We start from the raw sequence: 8848 nt of genomic DNA, 5'->3' as shown, positions 1-8848 counted from the left end.
ATTGCACAAGGCTTAATGTCCTCTACTGGGGACGAATGGGAATAAAAATCTTTAAGTACTTGTTTCCCCTGTAATATGATACTTGGCAAACTATTCAAAAGAATTATTTGCTAAATATAAAGAAGACAATAGAAATGCGGGAAAAAAGTTATGAGAATTTTGTTCCAATTTATGATTCATGGCTACATTTCACAACGTCATTCACAAATCTAACAAATAACGGCAACAACCAATCATCGCCGAGGGGTATGACATCACAAGCCAATGACAGTAGAGAACCATTCGCTCCAAAATAGCCATATACTATGGTACCTCGGAATTTATGTCATGCTCTTTGAAGGCCCTGTCCATTAGCTGGGAATGCTTATTTAATGTTTGTAACTGAAAAGTATTAATGATTGATTCTGTGAACTAAACAAATTAAATTAGTTCAATTAAAGGGAAAAAGGTGATGAAAACGAATCTATATATATGTGTTAAAATATATATATATATATACACACACACACACACACATATATATATATCTATATATATATATATTATATATATATATATCTAATATATATATATATATATATAGATATATATATATATATATACATATATATATATATAATATATATATATATATATATATATACTATAGTATATATATATATATATATATATATAGATATATAGTATATATATATATATCAATATATATATATAATATATATATATTGATATATATATATATATCATATATATATATATATATATATATATATATCTATGTATAGATATATTTATATGTGTATATATATATATATAATCATATGTATATATATATATATATATATATATATTATATATATATATATATATATATATATATATATATATATATATATATATATTGGAAAGGAAATAATACGATAACATGAATCATCTCGATGATTACCAAACTTTCGAGTTCACATATACTTCGCGTCATGGATTTTGTTGAAAGGCCGCATGAGTTTGGCTCAGTTCAAGGAATTTACTTCTCGATGTCACTGCAATATGACGTTAATAATGTCTCACTGGATCACGTACTTGATAACTTGACGAAGATCACCTAATAATTTATTTTCTCTACCTATTGGGCTTCGTATCGATTAACCTGTTTTCAACGAAAGTTCACTGTTGCTGAGGGATCATCTCTCTCTCTCTCTCTCTCTCTCTCTCTCTCTCTCTCTCTCTCTCTCTCGTTTTCTTGCAATTTTATATCTGGAGTCCTGGAATGATATCTTATCCAGTAACTACGTGGAAACATTAAACCAGTATTTGGTATGCTAACATCGAAACCTTTTTTATCATCTGAAAACATGGGGAAGATTCTTCGCATATATATATATATATATATATATATATATATATATATATGTGTGTGTGTGTGTGTGTGTGTGTGTGTGTGCGTGTGTGTGTGTGTACAAATAAAAGACGTTCTATTAATGTACTGGTAATGAATTATAAGAATACAGACTACTTTTATTTCCAGTTCCCAGTACATACAGAACCTACGGTTACAGAAAATTACGTTCACTGTCAGTCATATGATCCAAACAATGAAATGTAACGCATGCAATATGTTTCTTAGTACTAATTAATGTGATTACCGCATGTTTCATGATAAATAAATGACCACATATTGGGAACGTTTGACAAAATAACTTATCCAAATCATTCTTTATTAAGAAAATTTCGCTCTGCTCCAAAGTGCTTGGTTTAATCCGTCACCGAAAAGGCCTCTCCGCTACAATAGTATAGCTTAACCTGTTCTGAATAATCTGGTGATGTAAACAATAATTGAAGGCATTTATTTCACATAAAAAGACGATGGTATTCAACTTTTGCTTTAAATATACTAATACGCCTATGAACATTCTAGCAAGAATAAGTTGCTGGCGTATATTGTATCCTTTGTTTAGATTTTGTTAAAGCATACAGTAGTGAAAGTGAGCGTGTTTTTACAGTAGACAAGGTAAGCATAATCGTGCAGGGACTATCGTGTACAAAAGTCCGTTCCCTTAGCCATCAAGAGAGTTTCGAATTCGCTGACTATGAAACACCGAAACAGTTGAACAAGTAACTAATTGAAGACCCAACAGATATCACACCGTAAGGATATATGGGCACAAGAATGAGGAGCGGGAAGCACGCAGTTTTCTTGGGCATATAGTCAAGTCTCTATATTCTAACATCGTTAAGGAAGCAATAATAAAGATTTTTTTGATGACGATAGGGTTGAGTGCAAAATGTGCAGTTAAAGAATTATGAGAGAGAGAGAGAGAGAGAGAGAGAGAGAGAGAGAGAGAGAGAGAGAGAGAGAGAGAGAGAGAGAGAGAATTAAAAAGGATTTGTTTGACATAAGTTGTCAGGTTTATAAGGAATGACTGGGCAGTTAATAATGTTACTATTATGAAAAGTCGATTTTCGAAGATACCAGATAAAAGTAATATTTCTTCCGATCCCGACAGAAGTTTCACTCAGAAATTATTTTGGAATCGATTCCTTGATGAAACATAATGGAAATTCACAAAATAATTTTTATCACATAAGTTAGATTTTTGTTTAAAAAGTTTTTCTTATACATCGGTATTCGTCACGCAAAATCTGTTTTGGGCCTGGCGAGGTTATAAGGAACGACTCAAATCATCAAATGAAGACGCTAGTTTACTTTGCGCGAGTTTGTGTCGACCGACTATTGTATTTATGTGGTTCCAGGCAGAGTCAAAGTATATAGGGTCTGCTCACGAGGCGGTAATAAAACCTATGCCCGCCCCTTGTGAAACGTCATCAGTTACTAAAGGACCATATCTTTATGAAACTATATTTACGATAACATTTTTATATAACTTGTGTTACGATGGCGTTTTTTTTTCATATAACTTTTCATATTATTACATGTTGCCGTATACTACGTTAATACAAAGAATGCCCTTTCAAATGATATATGACACATTACAATTACGATTACTTTCAAACCCACAAACGCGCACAGAAAAAAGTATCTATGCACACATAAATGTGCAATTACTTCATCCGTCAACCTACATACATTCACGTTTCGTAGCATAGCTGACTAAGGGACGATGATAGAAAGAAACTGAAAAATGGATTAGAAAGCTGATAAAATTTACCATATAATGCATAAATAAAACTGATAGGCGGTCTCAGAAATTTTCGAGGAATTCTAGGTCAAAGACGGACCATAAATTTTTTAATTTTATGTAAATATTTACCACATTTTTCTTACGTAAATTTTCATCTTATCACATTTTGCCATATACCACGTAAAATTACAAAGAATGCCCTTTCAATTGGTGTATGACACATTACAATTACAATTACTTTCAAACCCATAAGCGCGCAGAAAAATTTATATACGTACGCAAAAATTATATATAAAAAAAAAGCGTTCGTGGAAGATCTGAAATCAAGCCCCTCCCCTTGTGAAACGTCATCAGTTACATCTAGCCAGACTGACGAATACCTTTTTGTACTTTTTTTCCGAAAATATCATAATCTTTTGAGGCATGCATAATTATTACCTTTATGTATACAGTTTGTGTTATATGTAAACTTAAGTGCGGATGTATATTTATGTGATATGAAGTGCTTATGAGAAATTTGCTGGAAATGTGTTTTCTGTATCATCGTCTTTATCATTTATTCCTTTGATACCTCATATCGTTGATGTAATTCCTATAATTTTTATATTGTTTTCTTTTTGGTGGTCAAGTTGTGCAAATGCAACTGCCAATTTTTACACTGCCTGCATCCACATTTTCTCTGTATTCATTGCATAACAATTAGTATTCATAATAAGATTTGGAAAATATAATTAATCTATCATTCTAACCTTTAGCATAAATAAGAAAAAAGTTGCTTTTCAAAGTGAGGTATGAACACAGAGACAGAACTAAATATATTTCTTAACAATTATTTATAATCCTGATAATATTACTAGCTGAAAGAGAGAGAGAGAGAGAGAGAGAGAGAGAGAGAGAGAGAGAGAGAGAGAGAGAGAGAGAGAGAGAGAGAGAGAGAGAGTGAGAGCGAGAGAGAGAGAGAGCGAGAGCAAGTTGTCATGTTATAAAAATGGACTGACTTGAAGAGAATACAGCAAACCAGTATGTAAGTAAGCAAATAAATAAGTAAAGAATAAACATATGAAGAAAGCTGGAGTAGTTATGTGTGTTGAAACTGGTATGTCTTATGTGAAATAAAACAAGGCTTGGTGACTAAATGAGAGAATGGGTATAAAATCCATCAAGCATGTGACCTCTTTTCAGATTTTATCAAGATTTTATTAAAAACACCATGCGATATGGATTAAATGTATAAAACTAAAGGTTCTTTAAGTAATTCAATGGATAAGCACGAGAAGTATTACTCTTGTGACGTCACAGTATTAGCTCCGCCTCCACTGCCGAGCTTCCACAACAGAAGACTTACATTTCATCAAAAAGCTGTTATTGTCAATACCTTGATTTTTTCAAAGACATGGTATGTTTCCCATAATTACCCTTTCCCTGTCAAATATGCCAAACTAATAAGTAATGATTGAAGGAGGGATAGGAATGGTAAGTCTTTTATGGAAGACGCTTGTTTACCGGAAATTTAAGGCAGAGACAATTCATGTGCAATGCCACCTATGTATTCTGAGGTCTTAGTAACAGTTATAAAATATAAAACAGTTCAGAATTTTCCTTTTCTTAAATCGAGAACTATATTTGTGAGCTTATTTCCAAATGTACAGCCAACTGTTGAGAGTAGATACCCTTTTTATAATTGGCATTTGATTTGAGAAAACATCAACGTGAAATTTCTTTCTGCAGCTGATAGGGAAATAATATATATACGTATATATATACACATACATTACATACATATATATATATATATATATATATATATATATATATATATATATATATATATTATATATTAACGAAATATTACCTAGTAAAAGAAGGTTAAAAGAAATGAAAATAATTAAAGATTCTGATTGCCAGTTCTGTGATGCTGAGGAATCAAATATTCATATGGTATATTTCTGCAAGAGAATTGCAAACGTAATAATATGGTTAAGAGGAGTTTGGAAGCTATTTTTCAATTCTTTTCACTGCAATTTCATTAGAATGAAATATTTTGATTTCCCAGAGTCATCGAAGAAACAAAGGAACACGGCAACTTTAATTTTGTCATAGTTACATTGTAAACATATGGTTGTTTAAAGACAAGAATGTTCCTGAACTTTTGATTTAAATAGAATAAAAGCTTCCGTTATAAAATAACCTGAGAGATATCATGGCCATTTTGAAATAGAAATTGTTAAAGTATTTCACAAAGAATTTTTGTAACATCAAAAGCAATGTATTTTAGATGAAAATGTATGTAGTTCTGGATTTGTTGTATGTTTTGTAAATAGTTTATTGAATAAAAACTTAACAAAAAAAATTACAATTCAGGACTGCAGCAATTAACGGGCATGTCAACTCAACACGGATTATCGAGGGAAAGACGTTGCAACACTATTGGGTTATTTAGGAAAGAGAAGCTGTACGTCCAAGCAGGTGAGAACGGCAGGTAACCCCAAGGGAACTAGCGATTTACGTAATTTTTACGTAAACGAGCGGTGAACTTGACTTACACCGCTTAAATAGATCAAAGTTTAAGTTGCCTGAAAATTGCGTTAACATGCTTATTTAATGCACTACTGTGCATGGAGTTGTGTACGTTTAAATGAGAAATTACTTTTATTGAAAACCTAATAATATTTTGTGATATCCCCCACGCAATATAGATGTTCCAAACAGGTTACAGGAGTCCAGAGGTTAGTACTTTTATAAAGAATTATATTAGAAGAAAAAAAATAAGCTTGTCTGGTCCTGGAAATGTTAGTTGGCATTAATAAGTTGAGTATGCAGTCTAGGCTGTATATCGCTCCTGCACATGGTTGTCAAAATTGATGACATGAGTAAGCAATACATAACTGTGAATTTCAGGGCCGGGTCTAATTGATTTTCGTCGATAGAATCTTAAAAGATTTTCGCTCCTGTTGAGCTTAAGTTTAATAATGAAGAGGACAACGAGAAGACTGGAGATCATTTCTTCTTTTTATGGACACCTACGTTTCGGGAATCCTTTCCCTGAAGATGGGAAAGGATTCCCGAAACGTAGGTGTCCATAAAAAGAAGAAATGATCTCCAGTCTTCTGGCTATAGATAGAATTAATTTTTACAATATTAAAAAGGGAAACTTGGGTAAATCTAGTAGGATCCTAGATAGAGGCTACTAAAACTTCATTACTGAAGGCCTTCCCGCTTATTGACACTGTAGTATGACGTACTTTACTAGACGCCAGCCCATATACTTTATGAATGAAAACTCTGATGCTGGTGGTAATGGTAATAGTAGGTGTATGCAATTCTTATTTTGTTTCACACACTCAAAACCTAAGTGGCGTACAATAAGGGAATAGGCATCAAATGAGAATATTAATGGTATAATACAGTTCAATGGCGCAAATCACGTTTCCTTTAACTTGAAATATACACAGTCTTACATACGTACACCATTATTTAGTAAATGAAATAACATGCCTTTTATAACATACTTTGTTTTTCCTATGCACACGGCCATGTAGTATCATTATAATTATTATAGTCATCATTATTGTATTATTCATACTTCGCCATCAGGGAAGAGGATGATAGAATATGCATAAATACAAATGCCGTATACCCTAATTGACAAATTTATATATATACACAAATGTATATATTATATAATATAATATTATATAATATATATATACAGAGATATGAATTATATATATATATATATATATATATATATGTGTGTGTGTGTGTGTGTGTGTGTGTGTGTGTGTGTGTGTATAAAGTCAGTAGAATAGGTAAGTTGTTAAAAAGTGTCGTTGCAGCTAGTCAGTGAGATAGTTTAGCAGTCAAGAAAATTCGGCCATTGTTTACTCTTGGTATGAAATGTAGAAATTCCTTGAAAGAAACAAAACATTTGCATACCTCTCTTTTTCATACTCGTCATTCGAGTATTACCCCTAAAAGAGGGTCACCTTTGTCCTTTTGTCTAAATCGTTCGGTGCTTGTATATCGCCTTACCTGGTAATATTTAGCATACGCCGCATACGATTCTTTTCTTTGTTGCATACTGCAAAAACACGGGACATGAAAGCTGTTTTGCAGCCACGAGGACAATTTGCTAGTCTTTTGCCATAGGTGAAGCAGCCATCACGTATAACCTGGGTTTGACCTATGAATGATCGGCTGCCCTCACCCTCTCGTCGGCTATGTTTATTATAATTCACGGTTAACAGGTATATCGGGCCAAAATATCGTACCAAACACTTGTGAATAATTGTATTTTCCTTTCAATATGAGTGTATTTCACCAATTCTAAAGGTTTTGTATAACTGATAGTCAAAGGGTAAATAGAAATTGCTTTATAATTGCTATGAATTCCTATAGTCAACGTAACATTGTACAATGAAAGTGGTAATATTGCCATATGTATATTTAGAAAATTAATTTTCATAATATTGTCATATGTATATATAACAAATTCTCATCAATTATCCGTGGTACCACCAATGGAAACTGTAATATTATCATAATTCTCGACAATGATTTGCCTAGCCTTTCATTTAATATTTTTTTTTTTTTAAAGGTCAACTATTTGGCTACTTACTAAATTTAGCTAAGTTTCCCTTTAAATTCCCTTGATTTACTCTGGTAAGTGCCTTTATTATTTACACAGACATCACTATATTTTTGTCAATTAGGGTGCAACTTCAAATACGATCCATACCCGATGCTTTGGTAAAATCTTTATCGACGAAAATCAATAAGACGCTGCCCTGAAATGCACAGTAATTTAGTACCACTAAAAACCTGGGGATGGGGATTGGAGACAAAAACACAGAACTTAATATCGTGCTCAAAAGTCCGTTACCTCTGCTGGTCCAGAGAGTGAACACGAATCCGCTGACTATGAAACCCCAAAGCAGCTGAACAAGTATATAACTCTATATCTAATATCGTTAAGAAAGTGATCATCAAGTTTTTGTTGTTGACGATACGGGGTTTGAGTGCAAAATGTGCTACCAAAAGTATACCTCATACCACAGGTAATGGGGTAGCGTTATCCTTAAACCTTTGGTATAGACTTTTATGACAATTAAAAAAGGGTCAACACCATAATATTGATTGTGAATCAATAGTTTTCATGACCATGGCATTTTACATTAGCAATAATCACAATTGGACAGGTAGACGGTTATATTCAGTTGACAGCGCATTGTCGTTGCTTTAACCTCACATCACCAACAAAACCGTCAAATGATACACACTGAAAAACTCATTCGCTAGTTAAGTCATATTAGACTGCCACTTACCCAGAAACTCTCTCTCCATCAACTTTTTGTCTTTACCTCTGTGCCATGATTAATATTTTTCTTCTGTTTCTCTCTTTCCATCTTTTTACCGAATATGAATTTGTTACATTGGTGAAAGTATCTGAGTCTTTCATTGTGTATTATGTAGTATTTAAAGAAAATGACGTATAGCCATAATTTGTAAGTGTCTAAAACCTGGCATTGGGTTGTCATCATCCATAACGCCTACTTCCACCATGGATGTTGGCCCAATCACGCGAGCAATATAACTAACCATAGATGATGAACCAGCAGTGGTTTGTGGTTGCTACCTCAATACGCAAGGGAACTGAAAACTACTAACCTGCTGCTGTAAATGGTAGTTTTTTTCTTTTTTTTTTAAGA

At 32.7% G+C, this 8848-nt stretch overlaps 1 pseudogene; it reads left to right on the top strand.

The window, feature by feature from the left end:
• The first annotated feature begins 5521 nt into the window (after nucleotides 1-5521).
• The window catches only part of LOC135221213 (zinc finger BED domain-containing protein 5-like), a 39146-nt pseudogene continuing 35819 nt past the window's right edge, over nucleotides 5522-8848 (top strand).

This window comes from Macrobrachium nipponense, chromosome 2, assembly GCF_015104395.2.
Source record: "Macrobrachium nipponense isolate FS-2020 chromosome 2, ASM1510439v2, whole genome shotgun sequence".
Classification (NCBI taxonomy): domain Eukaryota; kingdom Metazoa; phylum Arthropoda; class Malacostraca; order Decapoda; family Palaemonidae; genus Macrobrachium; species Macrobrachium nipponense.
The sequence above is the reverse complement of the archived record's forward strand: the minus strand, read 5'-3'. Positions and strand labels throughout refer to the sequence as shown.